The following is a 3,074-nucleotide window of genomic DNA, read 5'->3' as shown; positions in this document are numbered from 1 at the left end:
TGGAGAATTTATAATTTTTACAAAACAGCAGCAGTATACAAAAAGAAGAAGAGAACAAAATAAAGATTTCCATCCCCAGAATTTTTTTTTTTTTTCATTTTTACATAAGTTATTCAAAACCAAAATTGGATGATTAATTTTGCCCCACTTTGAGGACCAAATAAAAAAATAAATAAATAAAGACGCTTGCACTTCTGTTAGGTTTGTGGCGTGCGTCTTGATTCGGCTACAGTTTCAAGCCAAATGGCAGATATTTTTTATGAGGAGTTTTTTCATTGCAGAAATACACTTGGAGGCTTGCCATTGCCTGCAGAGGGGCGACCGCTATTAGAAAATACTTTTTCTGTTGTTCTTGCATGGAGATTCGTGGACCTAATATCGTAAAGAATTATGAAGGGAATCAGTTTTTCTAGTTCATTATAGACAGAATTATATACAAAAAAATTGTTTCCTAGAACTTTTCAATCTAAATTTGTATTTTGCATTTATAGTCTAATAATTTACCTCTTTAAAAACAGCGGTCGTCAAGCTTCATTCTCATTAATTACAAAATTTCACATATTTCCTTCTGAGCACACAAAATTTTCAAAAAGGTTAAAATTAAGTATTTAACAACTCAACTTTTTAAGATTATGAACAAAATCATTCTTTTTTTACTCTACAGAGTATTGACGAATGAGTTTCTAATTTATTAAAAAAAAAATTTATAAAAAAAATTGTTAATAAAAAAAATTAATTTTTTTATTTTCAACTCAAAAACAAAATTTTGTACCACACAATACCGAAAGATTTTTTCCTATAAATGTATATAGTAGCCTTTTTTGTTAAAATAATTTGTTTACGCTTTTTAAAAATTGCAAATAATGCTAAGTTTTTCCTAAGATACCGCAACTATAAACTGTTTGGACCTTAAGGGGGGCCTCTACTGTAAAACTTAAAAAAAATCGATTTTTTACTTTTTGTTGAAACATACTCAGAAACAACTCCAGAATGTTCCATGAAAATCTTAAAAAGAAATCTTGAATAGTTTTCAAGTTATAAAAGTTTTAGCAAAGCAGGTATAAACTGAGCGCTCGAGCGGTTTACGGTCATATGCGCTTGATAATGCGCTTGTTTAAGCGTGTTTTTCTCGAAACCACGTTTTCAAAACTGCCCACATCACAGCTCCGTGAAAAATTAACATATCAAGCTCAAACTTTGATAGTATATTTTTAACAATATTTACTAGTTTTTAAAGCTATGGTGGGAAAAAATTTATTATTTATAACCCCTTTTTTAATAACAAAATGACAACAAAAAAATGTCGATTTTTTAAAAAACTTCAAAAATTTTACAAAAAAATTTTTTTTTTGCAAGTAATAGGCTTAACAACTAAAAATAATGATATATAATAAAAAAAAATTGGTTTTGTTCATTTCAGATTTTTTTTAAATGCGCGACAGTGTGGGCAGATTTCAAAAGGCGTTTCGGGGGAGCGGCTGTACAGCAGCCATTTTGAAATGAAAATAAATTTAAAAAATTTTTTTGTACACTCAAGACCTGTGTTTATGTAACCCTAAACTTTTTTTTACTAATTAAATTAATACAAGTATGAAAACAAAATCCATGAAAATTTGATTTTTACAGTAGAATCCCCCCTTAAATAAATGTTTCGAAAACTTGGTACCACAACCAACTATTTGTTCACTGTGTGAAAATTCATAATATTGCGCCTTGCGAACCACCTAAATACATTTTCAGCCGCTTAAGGTTTACGAAATACAACAAGACGACATTTACGACCACTTGGGAATACCGCAACTATATAACAAAAAATAAATAAAAATTGCATGCACTTTTTTGAAGACCTTACAAAAGATTCACACACCGTTGCCAATTTTCATTAATGCTCAGCCAAAAATTAGCGCTTGACTGGCAGGAAAATCAACAGAAAAAATTATTAAAACTCATCTTTTATTTCTAAAACCAAAAATATTGAAAACACAAAAAAATAACTGCAAAAATTTGTTCGCATCAACTAGCAGAGCAAGGTTTCGATCCTCGGACCTCTGGGTTATGGGCCCAGCACGCTTCCACTGCGCCACTCTGCTTGCATACCGTTACTCGCCCAATTTGTGAGCCGTTACTTGGACATGCCCTTGCCCCTCGCTTTCACTGCCCTTATGCTACACAACAGGTTTTGCAGTTTGCGCTTTGCGCATTTAAAAAAAATAAGGCTTATTTTTCAAATTTTTACAAAATGTTACTGAGAATGAGAACATTTTTCGTTAGTTCTAATAAATTGTAATGAATCTTTATGTGGTTTTTTATTTTTTTTCTCAGTAAATTTCTAAGTGCAGCTCTTAAATTCTTACCCAATATTGTTCGAATAATTTTTTGAAATTTAAAGTAAAAATATTCAAAACGTCGAAAGCGGAATGTGAAGCGGAAATTTTCAAAATGTCATCCAATTTTCACATACTTCCATTATATTTAGTTTAATTACCGTAAATAATAGTTTTTCAAAAGTATATCCAATCCCCTCGCCATCTTCCAACCATCAAGAAAAATGTAATTAATATGCAATTAGCAGAGAATTTCGCAATTAATTCGCTTTGTTCGAAAATAGTCGGCAATTTTCTGCGTTACATGCGTTTATGAATAGCTTTAGCGATGAATGAGATTGAATAACAGGCTGGCTGAAGCGAACAATATCCAAATCCCATTTAAACTGTGTGCTACAAAACCTGTTAAAAATTAAAAAAAAAAACACAAAAAACAAATATACACAGCAACCAGAATGCAAATAATAAATGAACGTACAGTGGCGTTTTTGTGAGTTTCAGGCGAGTGGCGCTCGGGAAGCTAACAAGCCCCTAAAAGGCAAATAAGGAGGCACTCGGTTTGTTAGATCTCGGCGATCAACTTTGTTGATAACTTTAATTTGCATTTAGCTGTAGGCGGAAGTGGATGGAAATCTGAATTTTTGTTGAGGAAATTTAACTATTAAAAGTGGGCTCAAAATTAATATTGCACATAGTAATTTTCAATGAGTGCAGCTTAAAGTCAGCTGGAAGTCACTAAAGCAACCGAAG

At 31.5% G+C, this 3,074-nt stretch overlaps 1 non-coding gene across 1 annotated transcript; it reads right to left on the bottom strand.

Moving 5' to 3' along the window:
* Positions 1 to 2,018: 2,018 nt before the first annotated feature.
* On the bottom strand, positions 2,019 to 2,090 carry Trnam-cau (transfer RNA methionine (anticodon CAU)). Its single transcript has one exon. It is a non-coding gene; the product is annotated as a tRNA-Met (tRNA).
* Positions 2,091 to 3,074: the final 984 nt, after the last annotated feature.

This window comes from Anastrepha ludens, chromosome 6 (genome assembly GCF_028408465.1).
Source record: "Anastrepha ludens isolate Willacy chromosome 6, idAnaLude1.1, whole genome shotgun sequence".
In the NCBI taxonomy this organism is placed as follows: domain Eukaryota; kingdom Metazoa; phylum Arthropoda; class Insecta; order Diptera; family Tephritidae; genus Anastrepha; species Anastrepha ludens.
The sequence above is the reverse complement of the archived record's forward strand: the minus strand, read 5'-3'. Positions and strand labels throughout refer to the sequence as shown.